This window comes from Biomphalaria glabrata, chromosome 10 (genome assembly GCF_947242115.1).
Source record: "Biomphalaria glabrata chromosome 10, xgBioGlab47.1, whole genome shotgun sequence".
NCBI lineage: Eukaryota > Metazoa > Mollusca > Gastropoda > Planorbidae > Biomphalaria > Biomphalaria glabrata.
This window is the reverse complement of record NC_074720.1, coordinates 22043992-22071544: the sequence shown is the minus strand read 5'-3', so window position 1 is coordinate 22071544 and position 27553 is coordinate 22043992. Positions and strand designations below refer to the sequence as shown.

The window sequence follows — 27553 nt, the reverse complement described above, 5'->3', positions numbered from 1 at the left end:
ACCTAACCAACCAATCGTATTGCTTTCGTCTTCTATCCAAAATGTAACTCTAGTTGTGAACTTAGTTCACACTGTGGTAATTATCCTTGTGACATGATTATGACTTACGTTGATTGTCTCTGCAACTGTTTAATTGTGTGTGATAGCCGGACGAAATTATTCAATTTCAACAGAAGGAGCACGGTCATTGGTATATTATATATTTAATTATAATTAACACAAAATATATTATTTGGTAAGTGTAACTAAGACTAATGACTAATGACTAAGTCAATAATTGTTTTCTTCTTCATGACCATTTATTCATTTATGATTTAGATCTAATTATTATTTATTATTTTAATTTAATTATAGATCTAATTATGTCTAATGTTTATGATTATGCTATTCTGACACCTATAGGCCCAAATTTGAAAGTTTGACTTTGATAGTGCATTATTTTACAATGGTTCGACATAGAAAAGAAAATGTATCAAAATCTTCTTTAGTTAAAGGAGAATAAGGATGACTACTTAAATTTGTACCCCTAACCTATATTTGTTATTATATTTAAGGTCATAGAGGCTGTGTGTTTTCCTTTAATTCTGACAAATTTGACCCACATTATTTGATTCCGGACACCATTTAATTTATTTCGGACAGTCTCTATATTTAGGCATCAATAAACTCAGATTTTAATTCTATATTGACATTAACTAAATTTTAAGATCCCCAGGCATAGCCCCTCACTTTAAATCATTAAGATGTTTTCAAATTATGCATAAACACGAACACAAAAAATAAAATATGAACACACTTATTCTACCAAAATTAGTTCACTGGGATAGTGACTTCTACACAGACTTTTAGACTTATTTTATGTTTGCATGATTAGATGTGTGTTGAATGTTTGTGTTTTTTGTTTATTAATTTAATAAATTTCTAATACAGATGATATTTTGTAGTATAGTACAGGTTAGGATAGCCATTCCTGCCTAAATAACTGAATCCTCTATATTCTCTCTATATAAATCTAGAACTATCTGCTAGTAGGTCTAGATCTAAGCATTTAACTTCATTCAATGTACCAAGCTCACTCCAAACATTTGCCCATTTATTCTCTATAAAAAAACAACAACAACAAATGAACAAATATAATATAAGATCATTAACATTGATGTCCATAACTGGCTGTCCGAAATAAATTTTGGGAGAAAATCGTAATTTAATTCGGACATCCTAATGATTTTTTTTTTTATGTAATCAAACAACTTAGCTTATGAATCAAATAAATCAGCTCCAAAAACAGAATAAATATTGCCGGACTCATTAGTATAGACTTAGCCAATCAAAACATATAGTCTTAACCCTAGGAAGAGGTAAAGTCATCCGGGTAACATAGGAAAAGAAAACAACCTGACTTATAAATTTGAAATTCGTTTTTCTTACATAAAAAGACAGCTAAATGGAAGGAAATTGGGTTAGAATCATTGGAAAATGGACAAGCACATTATACAGCGCGCTAGTTTTAAATAATTATTTAATGACCACAAAACACTGAATGTCCGAATTCATGTAATGTCCGAATTAAATAAACTACTATAGATAATAGAATATAAATATAGATCTAATTAACACAATATTTTAGGTAAGTGTTTTCTTCTTCGTGAACATAGAAAACTGACATTGAATAAAGTAAATACTTTGTCATAACATCCAAAGGTAAAAAATTAATGCTATTTAAATACATTAGGCTCATTAAATGTTAGTCATTTGTTTTTATTTGACCGTTATGAAGCCTGTTATCCATGATTTTTTTTCCTTTGATAAGCTTACATTGCCTTTGTGTATGTTTTGTTGACCAATGAAACATTGTTTTTGTTATATTTTGTTTTATTGTCCTATTAATTTGTAAATGTTTCATTGTCCTGTATATACTGCATTTTACATTCCATTGAGATGTGAAACATCTTGAAATGCTGAGACAGATCAAGTTAAATTTTTGCTTTTTTTTTTTATATGTTGGACAGTGATGTGATTCACGTGGTCTTTGGCTGTTGTTGTTTTTTTTTATGTGATATAATTGAAATGAAATTAATTTTGCTCTTTTAATGCAGGGCTTCTACTAAAGTGGAAATCATCAAGGCCATCAAAAGTGCAAAAAGTGAAAAGGCAGCAGGCCCAGGTGGTATATATGAAAGCAGACCCTAAACATCAGATGAATTGTTACATTTGCTAATGTGTAAGATTTGGGAACAAGAACAAAAATGGCATACCATTAACCCCAACACAACATAAAGTAACATCTGTAATATATAAGATAAGAAGATGTAGAAGACTTGGATGTTGTTGATGACATCTGCCTCTTCTTTCATATGCAACAAAACAACCAAGCCAAACTGACAAGATTTTCTGAATCAATAAAAAGAAAACTGAGGCTATGTGAATCCCAATCATACTACTGGGGGATACATCCTCTATACCGTAAATGTTACCCCTGGGAAGTATGATTAGCCAAAACAGTGGAACTGATCATGATATAAGAAATGGCATTACTAAAGCTAGATTTGCCTTTAACACTCTTCACTCTAAAGTACTGTCTTTACAAATTAAGATCTTGATCTTTAACATGAACGTTAATTCGGTTCTTCTATAAAGTTCCAAGACTGTTCCCTACTCTGGACATTCAAAAAGATATCATCTACTGTCAACTACAAAGGAGAGAACAAAACAAAACAAAACATACCCAAAGATATATTTTAAAGCAAAAATGGAGCTGGATAGAAAACTCTGGAAAACTACTAGATCTACCAATATTGCAAAGCAGCCACTTGATTTGATTTCGGCTTAGAAAGAGGAAAGTGGACAGGTTCAAACAAACCTGAAAGATGTCAGATCAGCGAAGCTGAGGATACTGGAATGACATATCATGCATATGCCATGGGAGAAGAATTAGCAGACTCAGCACAGAAGAAGGAAGGCACACAGGAATAAGTCAAGTAAGTTTTCTAAATCTATATCAGTATTCACAGACCTATATTATTATCATTTTTTTGTAGACACTCTAAAAGTGTTTTTATGTCTACATTATAAATTCAAAATGGAAAATCTATCGCTATATTCTGTAATATACTCTTCTAGATTAGATCTATTAAAGATCTACTGATTAAATCTGATTAACAATCACATAGATCTAATGAATAGATGAATTTATCTAGATCTAGTCAATCTATCAGATAATGATCATCATATCCTGACAGTGAAAATCATGTTCATCTACTGAATTTTATATCTATATTCTATATTTATATATATAGAGTTTACTAAGATATATATATTATATCTATCTAGACTATAGCCTGTCAGTACTGATTAATACTGATCTATGATGCATGCACAGAGTCAAGATTCTATTCTTAATTCATTTAGCCCTAGGTTAGGCTCTTAGCCTATTATTATTAAGAGTATCATCATAATCTAGACTAGACAACTAGACTCTTTATAGATCATTCTAGATCTAGCACTAGTGGTGACTGTAGCAGAGTCTGTCACTCTGTCTCTGTGTGCAAGGTCACATGATAGTGATTATATCTAGATTCAAGTATTCCAAGATCTAGATCTAGAAGAATGGTGATTATAGTACAATCACTGAGTAACAATCTAGTAGTTAGAATCTTGGACCTAAAATAATATGATAAAATAATATATATATATATATATATATATATATATATATATATATATATATATATATATATATATATATATATATCATAATCAAGTAGATATCTATTAGTATATCATATCATGTGTTGTTCATAGAGATATAATATTATATATATATCATAATCAAGTAGATATCTATTAGTATATCATATCATGTGTTGTTCATAGAGATATAATATTCACCTTTTATAGATCTAGTTTATCTTGTCTCTGTTGAGTCTATAGATGTAAATCTATTATTTAGTATAAGTATGACACTAGTATGAGACTAACTTTAACAATGATTTGGTACATTTCTGGTTCTAGAATCATCTACTTGTCAAGATCTTTGTAAACTCTAGATCTATTACTAGTATATGTAGTACTACATGTAGTAAGTTTTACAAAAACAAAATAAAAAACTTATTAATGTCAAGTCAATGGGGAAATGACCCCATTCAGATCTTGTGATCTATAGATAATAGATAGATAATTTAATGTTAAAATAATCTGTTTCAATAGCTGATAGTTAATGAGGGTGTCAGGGATAGCACAATGACCAACTGCCTTTTTCGTTCCCCAACTAATGACTAGTACCCATTTATAAATATTGTTTGGACTCAGGGGCATCATTAATATCCTGAAATTCAAACCCAGGATCCCTAGTTGTGAGGCCAAGTACTCTACCACCACACACCATGGGATCTATAGACTTCATTTGTTTAATAATTGAGTACATCTAAACTACAATACATCATCTCTTTTTCTCTTAGTTGTCAGAATGAAATAATTAATCTTAAAGCTGAATTACTTTTAAATTCATAGATCTGGATCTGTTTAAATAGATTTTATAATTAATGAAATTTACACAATGTAAGCTATTCACACATTTCATACAACAAATGGTATCATGTAACTTAGCCTAAAACATATGTAAAAAGTACATTAACTGCATATAACTAACAAAAAACTGAACTATTGAAATTCACATCTGATGATTGATGGCTTTTTGAATAAGTATTTTACACATAAAGTATAAGGAGTATATTTAACTTTAGGTGCTTCATTCTCAGACCAGTTGTCCATTTGTTTGTTTGTTTGTAAAATGTTTTACATGTTTCGGATGTTCCTTCAGAGTTGAAGATAGTTTACTTCCTAGTCCAAACCTCCCGCAGGACGACGGGGGATGGGAGCGGGCAGGATTTGAACCCTCGACCATCGACAAATCCGAACGACAGTCCAGTGCGCAAACCGCACGACCAGGCAGCCATCCATTTCGTTGTCTTGTTTATATGTTCATGTTTTAAATGTTTGTTTTTTTTTTGTTAATTTTTTCCCAGCAGTTACAATTTGGGAATGGGACAATCAGTAGAATAGTAAGTCACTATTAGTGTATTCAGGCTTATTTTTAATCATATAACACATGTGACATCAACAGCATTGTCTGGGTTCTGTTAGAAATTATTTTTCGCTGTAGTAACTTTATTCTTTTTTTTTTTTTTTAGACGCATCCGTTGACCATATAGGCCTATATATATCTCTTTTACCTTTACTTTATTTATCCCTTAGACTGTTGGACCGTTGGGGCACCATGCCGTATAAGTCGACCGTATTTCTCCATTCTTCTCTGTTCCTTAGAACCTCTTTCAATTGTGTAGGCCCGTCCATTCTTTTATATGGTCCTCCCATCGCTTTCTCTGTCTGCCTCTTCTTCTTTTACCTGTACTTTTATATATATATATTTATTTATCATGGGCAGTCAATACTTCATCACTGGGCCATATCGTTTATGGCCACACATTTTCCATCCGCAAGATCAAGGGCTGCGAAGACTCTGTTAGAAACTATTATCCTCCGCAGTGACTTTATTTATTTTTATCAGACACATCTGTTGAGCATATATATATATATTTATACCATTGGAAATCATGGCTCTTAGTAATGTTTATGGCCACACATTCTCCATCCACAAGATCATGGGCAGTCAAGACTCCTTTAGAAACTATTTTCCGCAGAAGGGACTTTATTTTTTTTTTTATTTCAAAATTTCCTCCATTGGCCATATATATGAATGGGCAGTCAATAATTCATCACTGGGCCATAATGTTTATGGCCACACATTCTCCATCCACAAGATCATGGGCAGCGAAGACTCTGATAGAAACTATTATCCTCCAAAGTGACTTTATTTTTCTTATCAGAATCATCCGTTGACCATATATATATAATGTATATCATGGTCAGTCAATACTTCATCACTGGGCCATAATGTTTATGGCCACACATACTCCGTCTGCATGATCATGGGCAGTCAAGACTATGTTTGAAATTATTTTCCGCCGAAGGAACTTTATTCTTTTTTTTTTTTAAAGACGCATCCGTTGACCATATATATATATATCTCTTTTACCTTTCTTTATTTATCCCTTAGACTGTTGGACCGTTGGGGCACCATGCCGTATAAGTCGACCGTCTTTCTCCATTCTTCTCTGTTCCTTAGAACCTCTTTCAATTGTGTAGGCCCGTCCATTCTTTTATATGGTCCTCCCATCGCTTTCTCTGTCTGCCTCTTCTTCTTTTACCTGTACTTTTATATATATATATTTATTTATCATGAGCAGTCAATACTTCATCACTGGGCCATATCGTTTATGGCCACACATACTCCGTCTACAAAATATCTATTTTTGACAAACATTGCCAAGCTCCTATACCTTTTGACCTACTCTATAATTCTTTCGTTTGTTCTCTCTGGTTTTGTTTTTCATACATTCCTTTGCCCTTGTGAATGTGTTATTAGTTTTATGTGTTAGCCCCTTCTCCCCCGTGTGGGTTTCGGGGTCTTAGCTATAGCTAGGTGCTAGAATAGACCCACTGTCTTGACCTAATGGCATGTCGTAAGAGGCGACTAATGGTCATGTCTTGTCTGTGTGTGTCTTTTTTTGTTTGCGATTAAATTTTGTGATTAAATTAATTTAAAGCACCTTAAAGAGGTTTAGTCACATACTCCGTCCGCAACATCATGGGTAGTCAAGACTGTGTTAGAAACTATTATCCGCCGTAGTGACTTTATTATTTTTCTTGTCAGACTCATCCATTGACCATATATATATCTTTTACCTTTACTTTACCTATCTCTTAGTCTGTTGGAAAGTTAGGGCTCCATGCAAGATTCGTCGACCGTTCTTCTCTATTCTTCTATGTCTTTTGCCTTAGTTAGAACCTCTTTCAATGACAGGCCCGTCTATTCTTTTATGTTGTCCTCCCATCGCTTTCTCTGTCTGCCTCTTCTTCTTTTTCCTGTTACTGTTATCTTCATCACTGGACCATAGTGTTTATGGCCAGACATTCTCCTTCCGCAAGATCATGGGCAGCGAAGAGTCTGTTAGAAACTATTATCCTCCTCAGCGACTTTTTTTTTATCAGACTTATCCATTTTGCACACATTTATATATATATATATATATATCATGGGAAATCAATACTTCAGTACTGGGCTATAATGTTTATGGCCACACATACTCCGTCTACAAAATATCTATTTTTGACAAACATTGCCAAGCTCCTATACCTTTTGACCTACTCTATAATTCTTTCGTTTGTTCTCTCTGGTTTTGTTTTTCATACATTCCTTTGCCCTTGTGAATGTGTTATTAGTTTTATGTGTTAGCCCCTTCTCCCCCGTGTGGGTTTCGGGGTCTTAGCTAGAGCTAGGTGCTAGAATAGACCCACTGTCTTGACCTAATGACATGTCGTAAGAGGCGACTAATGGTCATGTCTTGTCTGTGTGTGTCTTTTTTTGTTAGTGACTAAATTAATTTAAAGCACCTTAAAGAGGTTTAGTCACCCTAATGTTTAATTATTAGTTATAGTTTTTGTTTAAACTTAGTTTTATGTGTTGCTTTAGGTTTAGTAGCAACGATCATGGGCAGTCAAGATTCCGTCATTGGTCCGTACTGTTTATGGCGACACACTCTCTTCCCCTGCGATCATGGGCAGTCAAGACTCCGTCATTGGTCCGTACTGTTTATGGCGACACACTCTCTTCCCCTGCGATCATGGGCAGTCAAGACTCCGTCATTGGTCCGTACTGTTTATGGCGACACACTCTCTTCCCCTGCGACCTTGGGCAGTCAAGACTCCGTCATTGGTCCATACTGTTTATGGCGACACACTCTCTTCCCCTGCGACCATGGGCAGTCAAGACTTCGTCATTGGTCCGTACTGTTTATCTTTCTATTTGACCATAAGTTGTCCACTACTTCGCCGTTCCGACTAGCCTATGAGACATCCGCCGATGTGACTGCCCATGTTCTAACTTTAGGTTTCCCCCGAACCGTCCACTCCTTCGTTGCGCCAACTTTTCATTTATATTATTTTTGCCATTAGGAGTACCCATGAGTAGACGTATTCTTTCCGCCTATCCAACTGAGCATGATCATATCTTTCCTTTTGGCCATCAGTTGGCCACTACTTTGCCGTTCCTAAAATGAGAAATCCGCTGTTACGACTGCCCATGATGGGACCTTTACATTCCTCTTTCCTACAAGTATGCTACATCGCCAAGCCGACTGCCTATGTTCTAACTTTAGTTTGACGTCGACCCTACCACACCTACGTTGTGCCTACCACCCATTTATAACACTTTCACCATTACGACCGCTCTTGAAGTGAGTTAACCTTTTCGCCGATTCGACATCCCATCATCTCATTTTTCTTTTCGGATACTTCTTCGTCGTTCCTTCTCGCTTATAGGAGACATCCGCTGATCTGACTGCCCATGTTCTTACTTTAGATTTCCGCCAAACCGTCGACTTCTTCGTTACGACGATCCAACTACCCATGATCTATCTTTATATTTGGCCATATGTTGGCCACTATTTCGCCGTTTCAGCTCGCCTTATAGGAGACATCCGCCGTACTGACTGCCCATATTCTTACTTTAGATTTCCGCCGTGCCGTCCACTCCTTCGTTACGCCGATGCAACTACCCTTGATCTTATCTTTCTATTTGGCCATAAATTCGCCACTACTTCGCCGCTCCAACTCGCCTAACATGAGACATCCGCCGATCTGACTGCCCATGTACTTACTTTAGATTTCCGCCGAACTGTCCACTCCTTCGTTACGCCGATGCAACTACCCATGATCTTATCTTTCTATTTGGCCATAAGTTGGCCACTACTTCGCCGTTCCAACTCGCTTAATATTAGACATCCGCCGATCTGACTGCCCATGTTCTTACTTTAGATTTCCGCAACAGTCCACGTCTTCGTCACGACTATCCAACTACCCATGATCTATCTTTATACTTGGCCATATGTTGGCCACTACTTCGCCGTTTCAGCTCGCCTAATAGGAGACATCCGCCGTACTGACTGCCCATGTTCTTACTTTAGATTTCCGCCGAACCGTCCACTTCTTCGAAACGCCGATGCAACTGCCCATGATCTTATCTTTCTATTTGGCCACAAGTTGGCCACTACTTCGCCACTCCAATTTGCCTAATATGAGACAACTGCCGTACTAACTTCCCATGTTCTTACTTTAGATCTCCGCCGAACTGTCCACTCCTTCGTTACGCCGATTCAACTACCCATGATCTTATCTTTCTATTTGGCCATAAGTTGGCCCCTACTTCGCCACTCCAACTCGCTTAATATTAGACATCCGCCGATCTGACTGCCCATGTTCTTACTTAAGATTTCCGCAACAGTCCACGTCTTCGTCACGACTATCGAACTACCCATGATCTATCTTTATACTTGGCCATATGTTGGCCACTACTTCGCCGTTTCAGCTCGCCTTATAGGAGACATCCGCCGTACTGACTGCCCATGTTCTTACTTTAGATTTCCGCCGTGCCGTCCACTCCTTCGTTACGCCGATGCAACTACCCTTGATCTTATCTTTCTATTTGGCCATAAATTCGCCACTACTTCGCCGCTCCAACTCGCCTAACATGAGACATCCGCCGATCTGACTGCCCATGTACTTACTTTAGATTTCCGCCGAACTGTTCACTCCTTCGTTACGCCGATGCAACTACCCATGATCTTATCTTTCTATTTGGCCATAAGTTGGCCACTACTTCGCCGTTCCAACTCGCTTAATATTAGGCATCCGCCGATCTGACTGCCCATGTTCTTACTTTAGATTTCCGCAACAGTCCACTTCTTCGTCACGACTATCCAACTACCCATGATCTATCTTTCTATTTGGCCATCAGTTGGCCACTACTTCGCCACTGCAACTTGCTTAATATTAGACATCCGCCGATCTGACTGCCCTTGTTATTACTTTAGATTTCCGCCGATCCGTCCACTTCTTCGTTACGCCGATGCAACTACCCATGATCTTATATATTTCTATTTGGTCATAAGTTGGCCATTACTTCGCCTTTCCAACTCGCCTAATATGAGACATTTGCCGTACTAACTGCCCATGTTCTTACTTTAGATTTCCGCCAAACTGTCCACTTCTTCGAAACGCCGATGCAACTACCTATGATCTTATCTTTCTCTTTGGCCATAAATTGGCCACTACTTCGCCGTTCCAACTCGCTTAATATTAGACATCCGCCGATCTGACTGCCCATGTTCTTACTTTAGATTTCCGCAACAGTCCACGTCTTCGTCACGACTATCCAACTACCCATGATCTATCTTTATACTTGGCCATATGTTGGCCACTACTTCGCCGTTTCAGCTCGCCTAATAGGAGACATCCGCCGTACTGACTGCCCATGTTCTTACTTTAGATTTCCGCCGAACCGTCCACTTCTTCGAAACGCCGATGCAACTGCCCATGATCTTATCTTTCTATTTGGCCACAAGTTGGCCACTACTTCGCCACTCCAATTTGCCTAATATGAGACAACTGCCGTACTAACTTCCCATGTTCTTACTTTAGATCTCCGCCGAACTGTCCACTCCTTCGTTACGCCGATTCAACTACCCATGATCTTATCTTTCTATTTGGCCATAAGTTGGCCCCTACTTCGCCACTCCAACTCGCTTAATATTAGACATCCGCCGATCTGACTGCCCATGTTCTTACTTTAGATTTCCGCAACAGTCCACGTCTTCGTCACGACTATCGAACTACCCATGATCTATCTTTATACTTGGCCATATGTTGGCCACTACTTCGCCGTTTCAGCTCGCCTTATAGGAGACATCCGCCGTACTGACTGCCCATGTTCTTACTTTAGATTTCCGACGTGCCGTCCACTCCTTCGTTACGCCGATGCAACTACCCTTGATCTTATCTTTCTATTTGGCCATAAATTCGCCACTACTTCGCCGCTCCAACTCGCCTAACATGAGACATCCGCCGATCTGACTGCCCATGTACTTACTTTAGATTTCCGCCGAACTGTCCACTCCATCGTTACGCCGATGCAACTACCCATGATCTTATCTTTCTATTTGGCCATAAGTTGGCCACTACTTCGCCGTTCCAACTCGCTTAATATTAGGCATCCGCCGATCTGACTGCCCATGTTCTTACTTTAGATTTCCGCAACAGTCCACTTCTTCGTCACGACTAACCAACTACCCATGATCTATCTTTCTATTTGGCCATCAGTTGGCCACTACTTCGCCACTGCAACTTGCTTAATATTAGACATCCGCCGATCTGACTGCCCTTGTTATTACTTTAGATTTCCGCCGATCCGTCCACTTCTTCGTTACGCCGATGCAACTACCCATGATCTAATATATATCTATTTGGTCATTAGTTGGCCATTACTTCGCCTTTCCAACTCGCCTAATATGAGACATTTGCCGTACTAACTGCCCATGTTCTTACTTTAGATTTCCGCCAAACTGTCCACTTCTTCGAAACGCCGATGCAACTACCTATGATCTTATCTTTCTCTTTGGCCATAACTTGGCCACTACTTCGCCGTTCCAACTCGCTTAATATTAGACATACGCCGATCTGACTGCCCATGTTCTTACTTTAGATTTCCGCAACAGTCCACGTCTTCGTCACGACTATCCAACTACCCATGATCTATCTTTATACTTGGCCATATGTTGGCCACTACTTCGCCGTTTCAGCTCGCCTAATAGGAGACATCCGCCGTACTGACTGCCCATGTTCTTACTTTAGATTTCCGCCGAACCGTCCACTTCTTCGAAACGCCGATGCAACTGCCCATGATCTTATCTTTCTATTTGGCCACAAGTTGGCCACTACTTCGCCACTCCAATTTGCCTAATATGAGACATCCGCCGATCTGACTGCCCATGTTCTTACTTTAGATTTCCGCATCAGTCCACGTCTTCGTCACGACTATCGAACTACCCATGATCTATCTTTATACTTGGCCATATGTTGGCCACTACTTCGCCGTTTCAGCTCGCCTTATAGGAGACATCCGCCGTACTGACTGCCCATGTTCTTACTTTAGATTTCCGCCGTGCCGTCCACTCCTTCGTTACGCCGATGCAACTACCCTTGATCTTATCTTTCTATTTGGCCATAAATTCGCCACTACTTCGCCGCTCCAACTCGCCTAACATGAGACAACCGCCGATCTGACTGCCCATATTTCCGCCAAACTGTCCAATTCTTCGTTACGCCGATGCAACTACCCATGATCTTATCTTTCTATTTGGCCATAAGTTGGCCACTACTTCGCCGTTCCAACTCGCTTAATATTAGACATCCGCCGATCTGACTGCCCAGGTTCTTACTTTAGATTTCCGCAACAGTCCACGTCTTCGTCACGACTATCCAACTACCCATGATCTATCTTTATACTTGGCCATATGTTGGCCACTACTTCGCCGTTTCAGCTCGCCTTATAGGAGACATCCGCCGTACTGACTGCCCATGTTCTTACTTTAGATTTCCGCCGTGCCGTCCACTCCTTCGTTACGCCGATGCAACTACCCTTGATCTTATCTTTCTATTTGGCCATAAGTTGGCCACTACTTCGCCACTCTAAATCGCCTAATACTAGACATCCGCCGATCTGACTGCCCATGTTCTTACTTTAGATTTCCGCCGAACCGTCCACTTCTTCGTTACGCCAATGCAACTACCCATGATCTTATATTTCTATTTGGTCATTAGTTGGCCATTACTTCGCCTTTCCAACTCGCCTAATATGAGACATCCGCCGTACTAACTGCCATGTTCTTACTTTAGATTTCCGCCAAACTGTCCAATTCTTCGTTACGCCGATGCAACTACCCATGATCTTATCTTTCTATTTGGCCATAAGTTGGCCACTACTTCGCTGTTCCAACTCGCCTAATATGAGACATCCGCCGATCTGACTGCCTTTGTTCTTACTTTAGATTTCAGCGAACCGTCCACTCCTTCGTTACGCCGAATCAACTACCCATGATCTTATCTTTCTATTTGGCCATAAGTTGGCCACTACTTCGCCGTTCCAACTCGCTTAATATTAGGCATCCGCCGATCTGACTGCCCATATTCTTACTTTAGATTTCCGCAACAGTCCACGTCTTCGTCACGACTTTCCAACTACCCATGATCTATCTTTATACTTGGCCATATGTTGGCCACTACTTCGCCGTTTCAGCTCGCCTAATCATAGACATCCGCCGATCTGACTGCCCATGTTCTTACTTTAGATTTCCGCCGAACCGTCCACTTCTTCGAAACGCCGATGCAACTGCCCATGATCTTATCTTTCTATTTGGCCACAAGTTGGCCACTACTTCGCCACTCCAATTTGCCTAATATGAGACAACTGCCGTACTAACTTCCCATGTTCTTACTTTAGATCTCCGCCGAACTGTCCACTCCTTCGTTACGCCGATTCAACTACCCATGATCTTATCTTTCTATTTGGCCATAAGTTGGCCCCTACTTCGCCACTCCAACTCGCTTAATATTAGACATCCGCCGATCTGACTGCCCATGTTCTTACTTTAGATTTCCGCATCAGTCCACGTCTTCGTCACGACTATCGAACTACCCATGATCTATCTTTATACTTGGCCATATGTTGGCCACTATTTCGCCGTTTCAGCTCGCCTTATAGGAGACATCCGCCGTACTGACTGCCCATGTTCTTACTTTAGATTTCCGCCGTGCCGTCCACTCCTTCGTTACGCCGATGCAACTACCCTTGATCTTATCTTTCTATTTGGCCATAAATTCGCCACTACTTCGCCGCTCCAACTCGCCTAACATGAGACAACCGCCGATCTGACTGCCCATATTTCCGCCAAACTGTCCAATTCTTCGTTACGCCGATGCAACTACCCATGATCTTATCTTTCTATTTGGCCATAAGTTGGCCACTACTTCGCCGTTCCAACTCGCTTAATATTAGACATCCGCCGATCTGACTGCCCATGTTCTTACTTTAGATTTCCGCAACAGTCCACGTCTTCGTCACGACTATCCAACTACCCATGATCTATCTTTATACTTGGCCATATGTTGGCCACTACTTCGCCGTTTCAGCTCGCCTTATAGGAGACATCCGCCGTACTGACTGCCCATGTTCTTACTTTAGATTTCCGCCGTGCCGTCCACTCCTTCGTTACGCCGATGCAACTACCCTTGATCTTATCTTTCTATTTGGCCATAAGTTGGCCACTACTTCGCCACTCTAAATCGCCTAATACTAGACATCCGCCGATCTGACTGCCCATGTTCTTACTTTAGATTTCCGCCGAACCGTCCACTTCTTCGTTACGCCAATGCAACTACCCATGATCTTATATTTCTATTTGGTCATTAGTTGGCCATTACTTCGCCTTTCCAACTCGCCTAATATGAGACATCCGCCGTACTAACTGCCATGTTCTTACTTTAGATTTCCGCCAAACTGTCCAATTCTTCGTTACGCCGATGCAACTACCCATGATCTTATCTTTCTATTTGGCCATAAGTTGGCCACTACTTCGCTGTTCCAACTCGCCTAATATGAGACATCCGCCGATCTGACTGCCTTTGTTCTTACTTTAGATTTCAGCGAACCGTCCACTCCTTCGTTACGCCGAATCAACTACCCATGATCTTATCTTTCTATTTGGCCATAAGTTGGCCACTACTTCGCCGTTCCAACTCGCTTAATATTAGGCATCCGCCGATCTGACTGCCCATATTCTTACTTTAGATTTCCGCAACAGTCCACGTCTTCGTCACGACTTTCCAACTACCCATGATCTATCTTTATACTTGGCCATATGTTGGCCACTACTTCGCCGTTTCAGCTCGCCTAATCATAGACATCCGCCGATCTGACTGCCCATGTTCTTACTTTAGATTTCCGCCGAACCGTCCACTTCTTCGAAACGCCGATGCAACTGCCCATGATCTTATCTTTCTTTTTGGCCACAAGTTGGCCACTACTTCGCCACTCCAATTTGCCTAATATGAGACAACTGCCGTACTAACTTCCCATGTTCTTACTTTAGATCTCCGCCGAACTGTCCACTCCTTCGTTACGCCGATTCAACTACCCATGATCTTATCTTTCTATTTGGCCATAAGTTGGCCCCTACTTCGCCACTCCAACTCGCTTAATATTAGACATCCGCCGATCTGACTGCCCATGTTCTTACTTTAGATTTCCGCATCAGTCCACGTCTTCGTCACGACTATCCAAATACCCATGATCTATCTTTATACTTGGCCATATGTTGGCCACTACTTCGCCGTTTCAGCTCGCCTAATAGGAGACATCCGCCGTACTGACTGCCCATGTTCTTACTTTAGATTTCCGCCGAACCGTCCACTTCTTCGAAACGCCGATGCAACTGCCCATGATCTTATCTTTCTATTTGGCCACAAGTTGGCCACTACTTCGCCACTCCAATTTGCCTAATATGAGACATCCGCCGATCTGACTGCCCATGTTCTTACTTTAGATTTCCGCATCAGTCCACGTCTTCGTCACGACTATCGAACTACCCATGATCTATCTTTATACTTGGCCATATGTTGGCCACTACTTCGCCGTTTCAGCTCGCCTTATAGGAGACATCCGCCGTACTGACTGCCCATGTTCTTACTTTAGATTTCCGCCGTGCCGTCCACTCCTTCGTTACGCCGATGCAACTACCCTTGATCTTATCTTTCTATTTGGCCATAAATTCGCCACTACTTCGCCGCTCCAACTCGCCTAACATGAGACAACCGCCGATCTGACTGCCCATATTTCCGCCAAACTGTCCAATTCTTCGTTACGCCGATGCAACTACCCATGATCTTATCTTTCTATTTGGCCATAAGTTGGCCACTACTTCGCCGTTCCAACTCGCTTAATATTAGACATACGCCGATCTGACTGCCCATGTTCTTACTTTAGATTTCCGCAACAGTCCACGTCTTCGTCACGACTATCCAACTACCCATGATCTATCTTTATACTTGGCCATATGTTGGCCACTACTTCGCCGTTTCAGCTCGCCTTATAGGAGACATCCGCCGTACTGACTGCCCATGTTCTTACTTTAGATTTCCGCCGTGCCGTCCACTCCTTCGTTACGCCGATGCAACTACCCTTGATCTTATCTTTCTATTTGGCCATAAGTTGGCCACTACTTCGCCACTCTAAATCGCCTAATACTAGACATCCGCCGATCTGACTGCCCATGTTCTTACTTTAGATTTCCGCCGAACCGTCCACTTCTTCGTTACGCCAATGCAACTACCCATGATCTTATATTTCTATTTGGTCATTAGTTGGCCATTACTTCGCCTTTCCAACTCGCCTAATATGAGACATCCGCCGTACTAACTGCCATGTTCTTACTTTAGATTTCCGCCAAACTGTCCAATTCTTCGTTACGCCGATGCAACTACCCATGATCTTATCTTTCTATTTGGCCATAAGTTGGCCACTACTTCGCTGTTCCAACTCGCCTAATATGAGACATTTGCCGTACTAACTGCCCATGTTCTTACTTTAGATTTCCGCCAAACTGTCCACTTCTTCGAAACGCCGATGCAACTACCTATGATCTTATCTTTCTCTTTGGCCATAACTTGGCCACTACTTCGCCGTTCCAACTCGCTTAATATTAGACATACGCCGATCTGACTGCCCATGTTCTTACTTTAGATTTCCGCAACAGTCCACGTCTTCGTCACGACTATCCAACTACCCATGATCTATCTTTATACTTGGCCATATGTTGGCCACTACTTCGCCGTTTCAGCTCGCCTAATAGGAGACATCCGCCGTACTGACTGCCCATGTTCTTACTTTAGATTTCCGCCGAACCGTCCACTTCTTCGAAACGCCGATGCAACTGCCCATGATCTTATCTTTCTATTTGGCCACAAGTTGGCCACTACTTCGCCACTCCAATTTGCCTAATATGAGACATCCGCCGATCTGACTGCCCATGTTCTTACTTTAGATTTCCGCATCAGTCCACGTCTTCGTCACGACTATCGAACTACCCATGATCTATCTTTATACTTGGCCATATGTTGGCCACTACTTCGCCGTTTCAGCTCGCCTTATAGGAGACATCCGCCGTACTGACTGCCCATGTTCTTACTTTAGATTTCCGCCGTGCCGTCCACTCCTTCGTTACGCCGATGCAACTACCCTTGATCTTATCTTTCTATTTGGCCATAAATTCGCCACTACTTCGCCGCTCCAACTCGCCTAACATGAGACAACCGCCGATCTGACTGCCCATATTTCCGCCAAACTGTCCAATTCTTCGTTACGCCGATGCAACTACCCATGATCTTATCTTTCTATTTGGCCATAAGTTGGCCACTACTTCGCCGTTCCAACTCGCTTAATATTAGACATCCGCCGATCTGACTGCCCAGGTTCTTACTTTAGATTTCCGCAACAGTCCACGTCTTCGTCACGACTATCCAACTACCCATGATCTATCTTTATACTTGGCCATATGTTGGCCACTACTTCGCCGTTTCAGCTCGCCTTATAGGAGACATCCGCCGTACTGACTGCCCATGTTCTTACTTTAGATTTCCGCCGTGCCGTCCACTCCTTCGTTACGCCGATGCAACTACCCTTGATCTTATCTTTCTATTTGGCCATAAGTTGGCCACTACTTCGCCACTCTAAATCGCCTAATACTAGACATCCGCCGATCTGACTGCCCATGTTCTTACTTTAGATTTCCGCCGAACCGTCCACTTCTTCGTTACGCCAATGCAACTACCCATGATCTTATATTTCTATTTGGTCATTAGTTGGCCATTACTTCGCCTTTCCAACTCGCCTAATATGAGACATCCGCCGTACTAACTGCCATGTTCTTACTTTAGATTTCCGCCAAACTGTCCAATTCTTCGTTACGCCGATGCAACTACCCATGATCTTATCTTTCTATTTGGCCATAAGTTGGCCACTACTTCGCTGTTCCAACTCGCCTAATATGAGACATCCGCCGATCTGACTGCCTTTGTTCTTACTTTAGATTTCAGCGAACCGTCCACTCCTTCGTTACGCCGAATCAACTACCCATGATCTTATCTTTCTATTTGGCCATAAGTTGGCCACTACTTCGCCGTTCCAACTCGCTTAATATTAGGCATCCGCCGATCTGACTGCCCATATTCTTACTTTAGATTTCCGCAACAGTCCACGTCTTCGTCACGACTTTCCAACTACCCATGATCTATCTTTATACTTGGCCATATGTTGGCCACTACTTCGCCGTTTCAGCTCGCCTAATCATAGACATCCGCCGATCTGACTGCCCATGTTCTTACTTTAGATTTCCGCCGAACCGTCCACTTCTTCGAAACGCCGATGCAACTGCCCATGATCTTATCTTTCTATTTGGCCACAAGTTGGCCACTACTTCGCCACTCCAATTTGCCTAATATGAGACAACTGCCGTACTAACTTCCCATGTTCTTACTTTAGATCTCCGCCGAACTGTCCACTCCTTCGTTACGCCGATTCAACTACCCATGATCTTATCTTTCTATTTGGCCATAAGTTGGCCCCTACTTCGCCACTCCAACTCGCTTAATATTAGACATCCGCCGATCTGACTGCCCATGTTCTTACTTTAGATTTCCGCATCAGTCCACGTCTTCGTCACGACTATCGAACTACCCATGATCTATCTTTATACTTGGCCATATGTTGGCCACTATTTCGCCGTTTCAGCTCGCCTTATAGGAGACATCCGCCGTACTGACTGCCCATGTTCTTACTTTAGATTTCCGCCGTGCCGTCCACTCCTTCGTTACGCCGATGCAACTACCCTTGATCTTATCTTTCTATTTGGCCATAAATTCGCCACTACTTCGCCGCTCCAACTCGCCTAACATGAGACAACCGCCGATCTGACTGCCCATATTTCCGCCAAACTGTCCAATTCTTCGTTACGCCGATGCAACTACCCATGATCTTATCTTTCTATTTGGCCATAAGTTGGCCACTACTTCGCCGTTCCAACTCGCTTAATATTAGACATCCGCCGATCTGACTGCCCATGTTCTTACTTTAGATTTCCGCAACAGTCCACGTCTTCGTCACGACTATCCAACTACCCATGATCTATCTTTATACTTGGCCATATGTTGGCCACTACTTCGCCGTTTCAGCTCGCCTTATAGGAGACATCCGCCGTACTGACTGCCCATGTTCTTACTTTAGATTTCCGCCGTGCCGTCCACTCCTTCGTTACGCCGATGCAACTACCCTTGATCTTATCTTTCTATTTGGCCATAAGTTGGCCACTACTTCGCCACTCTAAATCGCCTAATACTAGACATCCGCCGATCTGACTGCCCATGTTCTTACTTTAGATTTCCGCCGAACCGTCCACTTCTTCGTTACGCCAATGCAACTACCCATGATCTTATATTTCTATTTGGTCATTAGTTGGCCATTACTTCGCCTTTCCAACTCGCCTAATATGAGACATCCGCCGTACTAACTGCCATGTTCTTACTTTAGATTTCCGCCAAACTGTCCAATTCTTCGTTACGCCGATGCAACTACCCATGATCTTATCTTTCTATTTGGCCATAAGTTGGCCACTACTTCGCTGTTCCAACTCGCCTAATATGAGACATCCGCCGATCTGACTGCCTTTGTTCTTACTTTAGATTTCAGCGAACCGTCCACTCCTTCGTTACGCCGAATCAACTACCCATGATCTTATCTTTCTATTTGGCCATAAGTTGGCCACTACTTCGCCGTTCCAACTCGCTTAATATTAGGCATCCGCCGATCTGACTGCCCATATTCTTACTTTAGATTTCCGCAACAGTCCACGTCTTCGTCACGACTTTCCAACTACCCATGATCTATCTTTATACTTGGCCATATGTTGGCCACTACTTCGCCGTTTCAGCTCGCCTAATCATAGACATCCGCCGATCTGACTGCCCATGTTCTTACTTTAGATTTCCGCCGAACCGTCCACTTCTTCGAAACGCCGATGCAACTGCCCATGATCTTATCTTTCTATTTGGCCACAAGTTGGCCACTACTTCGCCACTCCAATTTGCCTAATATGAGACAACTGCCGTACTAACTTCCCATGTTCTTACTTTAGATCTCCGCCGAACTGTCCACTCCTTCGTTACGCCGATTCAACTACCCATGATCTTATCTTTCTATTTGGCCATAAGTTGGCCCCTACTTCGCCACTCCAACTCGCTTAATATTAGACATCCGCCGATCTGACTGCCCATGTTCTTACTTTAGATTTCCGCATCAGTCCACGTCTTCGTCACGACTATCGAACTACCCATGATCTATCTTTATACTTGGCCATATGTTGGCCACTATTTCGCCGTTTCAGCTCGCCTTATAGGAGACATCCGCCGTACTGACTGCCCATGTTCTTACTTTAGATTTCCGCCGTGCCGTCCACTCCTTCGTTACGCCGATGCAACTACCCTTGATCTTATCTTTCTATTTGGCCATAAATTCGCCACTACTTCGCCGCTCCAACTCGCCTAACATGAGACAACCGCCGATCTGACTGCCCATATTTCCGCCAAACTGTCCAATTCTTCGTTACGCCGATGCAACTACCCATGATCTTATCTTTCTATTTGGCCATAAGTTGGCCACTACTTCGCCGTTCCAACTCGCTTAATATTAGACATACGCCGATCTGACTGCCCATGTTCTTACTTTAGATTTCCGCAACAGTCCACGTCTTCGTCACGACTATCCAACTACCCATGATCTATCTTTATACTTGGCCATATGTTGGCCACTACTTCGCCGTTTCAGCTCGCCTTATAGGAGACATCCGCCGTACTGACTGCCCATGTTCTTACTTTAGATTTCCGCCGTGCCGTCCACTCCTTCGTTACGCCGATGCAACTACCCTTGATCTTATCTTTCTATTTGGCCATAAGTTGGCCACTACTTCGCCACTCTAAATCGCCTAATACTAGACATCCGCCGATCTGACTGCCCATGTTCTTACTTTAGATTTCCGCCGAACCGTCCACTTCTTCGTTACGCCAATGCAACTACCCATGATCTTATATTTCTATTTGGTCATTAGTTGGCCATTACTTCGCCTTTCCAACTCGCCTAATATGAGACATCCGCCGTACTAACTGCCATGTTCTTACTTTAGATTTCCGCCAAACTGTCCAATTCTTCGTTACGCCGATGCAACTACCCATGATCTTATCTTTCTATTTGGCCATAAGTTGGCCACTACTTCGCTGTTCCAACTCGCCTAATATGAGACATCCGCCGATCTGACTGCCTTTGTTCTTACTTTAGATTTCAGCGAACCGTCCACTCCTTCGTTACGCCGAATCAACTACCCATGATCTTATCTTTCTATTTGGCCATAAGTTGGCCACTACTTCGCCACTCTAAATCGCCTAATACTAGACATCCGCCGATCTGACTGCCCATGTTCTTACTTTAGATTTCCGCCGAACCGTCCACTTCTTCGTTACGCCAATGCAACTACCCATGATCTTATATTTCTATTTGGTCATTAGTTGGCCATTACTTCGCCTTTCCAACTCGCCTAATATGAGACATCCGCCGTACTAACTGCCATGTTCTTACTTTAGATTTCCGCCAAACTGTCCAATTCTTCGTTACGCCGATGCAACTACCCATGATCTTATCTTTCTATTTGGCCATAAGTTGGCCACTACTTCGCCGTTCCAACTCGCTTAATATTAGGCATCCGCCGATCTGACTGCCCATGTTCTTACTTTAGATTTCCGCCGATCCGTCCACTTCTTCGTTACGCCGATGCAACTACCCATGATCTTATATTTCTATTTGGTCATTAGTTGGCCATTATTTCGCCTTTCCAACTCGCCTAATATGAGACATCCGCCGTACTAACTGCCCATGTTCTTACTTTAGATTTCCGCCAAACTGTCCACTTCTTCGAAACGCCGATGCAACTACCTATGATCTTATCTTTCTATTTGGCCATAAGTTGGCCACTACTTCGCCGTTTCAGCTCGCCTTATAGGAGACATCCGCCGTACTGACTGCCCATGTTCTTACTTTAGATTTCCGCCGTGCCGACCACTCCTTCGTTACGCCGATGCAACTACCCTTGATCTTATATTTCTATTTGGCCATAAGTTGGCCACTACTTCGCCACTCTAACTCGCCTAATACTAGACATCCGCCGATCTGACTGCCCATGTTCTTACTTTAGATTTCCGCCGAACCGTCCACTTCTTCGAAACGCCGATGCAACTACCCATGATGTTAACTTTCTATTTGGCCATAAGTTGGCCACTACTTCGCCACTCCAATTTGCCTAATATGAGACAACTGCCGTACTAACTGCCCATGTTCTTACTTTAGATCTCCGCCGAACTGTCCACTCCTTCGTTACGCCGATTCAACTACCCATGATCTTATCTTTCTCTTTGGCCATAACTTGGCCACTACTTCGCCGCTCCAACTCGCCTAACATGAGACATCCGCCGATCTGACTGCCCATGTACTTACTTTTGATTTCCGCCGAACTGTCCACTCCTTCGTTACGCCGATGCAACTACCCATGATATTATCTTTCTATTTGGCCATAAGTTGGCCACTACTTCGCCGTTCCAACTCGCTTAATATTAGGCATCCGCCGATCTGACTGCCCATGTTATTACTTTAGATTTCCGCCGAACCGTCCACTTCTTCGTTACGCCGATGCAACTACCCATGATCTTATCTTTCTATTTGGCCATAAGTTGGCCACTACTTCGCCGTTCCAACTCGCCTAATATGAGACATCCGCCGATCTGACTGCCTTTGTTCTTACTTTAGATTTCAGCGAACCGTCCACTCCTTCGTTACGCCGATGCAACTACCCATGATGTTATCTTTCTATTTGGCCATCAGTTGGCCACTACTTCGCCGTTCCATCTCGCTTAATATTAGGCATCCGCCGATCTGACTGCCCATGTTCTTACTTTAGATTTCCGCAACAGTCCACGTCTTCGTCACGACTATCCAACTACCCATGATCTATCTTTATACTTGGCCATATGTTGGCCACTACTTCGCCGTTTCAGCTCGCCTAATAGGAGACATCCGTCGTACTGACTGCCCATGTTCTTACTTTAGATTTCCGCCGAACCGTCCACTTCTTCGAAACGCCGATGCAACTGCCCATGATCTTATCTTTCTATTTGGCCATAAGTTGGCCACTACTTCGCCACTCCAATTTGCCTAATATGAGACAACTGCCGTACTAACTGCCCATGTTCTTACTTTAGATCTCCGCCGAACTGTCCACTCCTTCGTTACGCCGATTCAACTACCCATGATCTTATCTTTCTATTTGGCCATAAGTTGGCCACTACTTCGCCGTTCCAACTTGCTTAATATTAGGCATCCGCCGATCTGACTGCCCATGTTCTTACTTTAGATTTCCGCAACAGTCCACGTCTTCGTCACGACTATCCAACTACTCATGATCTATCTTTATACTTGGCCATATGTTGGCCACTACTTCGCCGTTCCAACTCGTCTAATATGAGACATCCGCCGATCTTCGCCGAACCGTCCACTCCTTCGTTACGCCGATGCAACTACCCATGATCTTATCTTTCTATTTGGCCACAAGTTGGCCACTCCTTCGCCATTCCAACTCGCCTAATATTAGACATCTGCCGATCTGACTGCCCATGTTCTTACTTTAGATTTCCGCCGTACCGTCCACTCCTTCGTTACGCCGATGCAACTACCCATGATCTTATCTTTCTATTTGGCCACAAGTTGGCCACTCCTTCGCCATTCCAACTCGCCTAATATTAGACATCCGCCGATCTGACTGCCCATGTTCTTACTTTAGATTTCCGCTGAACCGTCCACTCCTTCGTTACGCCGATGCAACTACCCATGATCTTATCTTTCTATTTGGCCACAAGTTGGCCACTACTTCGCCACTCCACTCGCTTAATATTAGACATCCGTCGATCTGACTGCCCATGTTCTTACTTTAGATTTCCGCTGAACCGTCCACTCCATCTATGCGCCTACTTTTGATTTATAACACTTTCGCCATTAGGACTGCCCATGAGTAGACATATTCTTTCGGTTGATCTAACTACGCATGTTCATATCTTTCCTTTTGGCCATATGTTGGCCACTTTTTTACCGTTCCTACTCGCCTAGTATGAAACATATGCCCATGTTCTAACTTTAGATTTCCGCCGAACCGTCCACACCTTTACGACTGCTTATTTTTTTCCTCCGATCCATCTATCCATGGTCTAATCTTTCTATTTGGCCATCAGTTGGCCACTACTTTTCCGTTTGTACGCGCCTAAAATGAGAAATCCATGATGGGACCTTCACATTCCTCTTTCCTACAAGTATGCTACATCGCCAAGCCGACTGCCTATATTCTAACTTTAGTTTGACGCCGATCCTACCACACCTACGTTGTTCCTACCACCCATTTATAACACTTTCACCATTACGACCGCTCTTGAAGTGAGTTAACCTTTTCGCCGATTCTACATCCCATCATCTCATTTTTCTTTTCGGATACTTCTTCGTCGTTCCTGCTCGCTTATATGAGACATCCGCTGATCTGACTGCCCATGTTCTTACTTTAGATTTCCGCCAAACCGTCGACTTCTTCGTTACGACGATCCAACTACCCATGATCTATCTTTATATTTGGCCATATGTTGGCCACTATTTCGCCGTTTCAGCTCGCCTAATAGGAGACATCCGCCGTACTGACTGCCCATATTCTTACTTTAGATTTCCGCCGTGCCGTCCACTCCTTCGTTACGCCGATGCAACTACCCTTGATCTTATCTTTCTATTTGGCCACAAGTTGGCCACTACTTTGCCACTCCAACTTGCCTAATATGAGACATCCGCCGATCTGACTGCCCATGTTCTTACTTTAGATTTCCGCCGAACTGACCACTCCTTCGTTACGCCGATGCAACTACCCTTGATCTTATCTTTCTATTTGGCCACAAGTTGGCCACTACTTTGCCACTCCAACTTGCCTAATATGAGACATCCGCCGATCTGACTGCCCATGTTCTTACTTTAGATTTCCGCCGAACTGACCACTCCTTCGTTACGCCGATGCAACTACCCTTGATCTTATCTTTCTATTTGGCCACAAGTTGGCCACTACTTTGCCACTCCAACTTGCCTAATATGAGACATCCGCCGATCTGACTGCCCATGTTCTTACTTTAGATTTCCGCCGAACTGACCACTCCTTCGTTGCCCCTACTTTCACCTTTACGACTACCCATTCTTTCCGCCGATCCAACTACCCATGGTCATATCTTTTGGCCATAAGATGGCTACTACTTCTTCGTTCCTACTCGCCTGATATGACACATCCGCCGATATGACTGCCCATAACCTGCCCTAACCACTCGTTCTTCCTAAGATCGTACTACCCATCTTTCTTTCCGGCCATCAGGAGGCCATTACTTTGTCGTTCCTTTTCGCCTAATATGAAACATACGCCGTTATGACTACCCATAACTCGAACTTACCATTCGTTCATCCTACGTTTGTGATACAACCGCCGAGCAGCAATCTACCCATATTCTAAGTTTATCTTTTCGCCGACCCGACCACTCCTCCGTTTCGCCTTCTTTCCTTTTATAAAACATTCGCCATTACGACAACCCATTGTTAGACTCCATTTTTCCGCCGATCCTACTACCCATGATCTTATCTTTCTTTTCGGTCATCTGATGTCCACTACTTCGTCGTTCCTTTTCGCCTAATATGAAACATACGCCGTTATAACCCATAACTCGAACTTACCATTCGTTCTTCCTACGATTGTGATACAACCGCCGAGCAATCTGCCCATGTTCAAACTTTGGTGTTACGCAGACCCGACCTCACTTCTGTTGCGCCATTAACCAATATGACTGCCCATGTTCAAACGCGGACCCGACCTCACCTCTGTTGCGCCATTAACAAATATGACTGCCCATGATTTGACTAAACCGTTTCGCCTATCTTCTTTTCGGCCATCATATAGCTACTATTTCGTCGTTCCTACTTTGTCTTTCTGCCGAGTATACTGCCCATTATGAGTTTTTTTTCCTAGGAGACATCTACCGATCTGACTGCCATCAGTCTTGCCTACTTGCCCGACTACGAAACAACCGCCGAACCTACTTGTTCTACCTTTAGTTGTCAGCCTATTCTCTTGCCTTCTTGTCTAACATGAAACAAACACTTAGCGTAAAGCTCATTATCAGCCGTCTTAGACCACTTCTTCGTCGTGCCTTCTTGCTTATTCTAAGGCAAACGCCAGCCTACAGCCTACTCACAGATCCAATATGACATTCCATATTCGTTATATGGTTATATCCTTAGAGACACAAAATACCCATAGCAAATCTAAGGGTATTGAGAAGTTGAGCAATAATTACTTTTCCCTATGCTTATATTTGTTGATATTTGAAATGCTTTAACTTTCAGTACCGTACCGTTAATTTCAGTTTGGTCCCTAAGGAAATTATAGCATTCTTTATTGTCTTCTTATTGTATTGATTGCAACTAATATAAATTTCTTCATTAATGACATTTTTTTTCAGCTATTAGTCCATCAGGTTGTCTTTTTGTTGATTAGTTTCTACTAATTCTACTAACAATCTCAACAAAAGGGACAGCATCAAGATTGGATCAGATCAGACATTAAAGTGCAAGAAAGAATTGGATCAAGTTAATTTGTCACTTCAAGGATCACAGAATCGCATGCGCTAACTACTAACGGGGTGTGTGGTATTTGGGAAAGGTAAATGACAGCCCTATTCCTTGGCCAAGTCAAAAGCCTGAAATTCCCAACTACCTAGCTCATGTATGGCTCCTCGTGCCACACCCCGGGCAACAGTCTTTGAGGACTGGCTGAATACATGAGTGAATTGGTTTTATTAACATAACATTAACATAACATTTCCAGCTGAAACATACAAAATGAGACTCACCATTCTATTTCTATTATAAACTTTTTAATTATTTTACTAATATTCTAGATAATATAGTTCTTGTTAAGTTGAATAAAAAAAAAAAAACTATTTATTACAAAGGTACAGGTTTTGAATGGGCAACATTGACTTAGCTGCACCTTAAATACCAAAGAATATTGTCACATTCTTCAGGGCAATAGTTTCTTGTATATTCAAATTTACCAGCCCAATTTGACTTCCTTGACTTTTTGAAAAAGATCTCCACTGTGATTGACGTGTTCTCTTTTCCTCCACAGATTAAACATGAACCATAACAAGGGTGAGAAATTAGAACTGCAATCAAGTCAGCACTAGACAATGGATACATTTTGTTTCTTTCTCTCATTATGTTTCTGTAATATCTCACACTTTTTTTGTTTTTACATTTTCCTATTTGATGTATGATATATATATAAATTAATTGAAAATTCATTAAAAGGTGAAATAAAGAAAACAC

At 42.2% G+C, this 27553-nt stretch overlaps 1 long non-coding RNA gene across 1 annotated transcript; it reads left to right on the top strand.

The window, feature by feature from the left end:
* On the top strand, positions 1-27553 carry LOC129928842 (uncharacterized). The gene is made up of 3 exons (XR_008780360.1): positions 1-235; positions 2097-2978; positions 27354-27553. It is a non-coding gene; the product is annotated as an uncharacterized LOC129928842 (long non-coding RNA).